The sequence below is a fragment of the Trachymyrmex septentrionalis genome, unplaced genomic scaffold (genome assembly GCF_001594115.1).
Source record: "Trachymyrmex septentrionalis isolate Tsep2-gDNA-1 unplaced genomic scaffold, Tsep1.0 scaffold318, whole genome shotgun sequence".
NCBI classification, from domain to species: Eukaryota; Metazoa; Arthropoda; class Insecta; order Hymenoptera; family Formicidae; genus Trachymyrmex; species Trachymyrmex septentrionalis.
Window position 1 is genome coordinate 1 of NW_017305483.1, and position 531 is coordinate 531.

Below are 531 nucleotides of genomic sequence, written 5' to 3' on the forward strand. Positions count from 1 at the left end.
CCGTATGATTTTTTTTCATTGAGTTATTCAACGTTGAAGCAAAAATGTTCTTTTGCTTCAATGTTGAATAACTCGATGAAAAAAAATCATACAGAGTTTCGTAAAAAAGCAAATTAAAGGTAAAGATTCGCTCTTTCGAATGTTGTAAATCGCATTTGTATACAATTTTTATTCCACTCCGTGGAGCTTCGCAAATTTCATAAAAAATTTTGAGGTCTGATATATCTTCATTTATGTTTGTGTAACTTCATAAAATCTCCATGAGACCGTTTTTTTAAGCAGTGATCCGAAAGATAGAGGTTTCTACCTGTAAAATGCTTTTATAAATATCCCTATACGATAATTTTTGACGAAGTTATTGTATCTTGGAATTTGCCTATTTTTGCAGAGTGAACAGGTGTTGCGTTAATTTTGTTGCCCAGTGTATTTTAAAGTCAAGTTGTAAAATTAATTCAGTGGTATATTTTAATATTCACTTTCTTTGTTTTATTAAATGTTCTCCCACTAGTAACAATAATATTAGTAATAGTA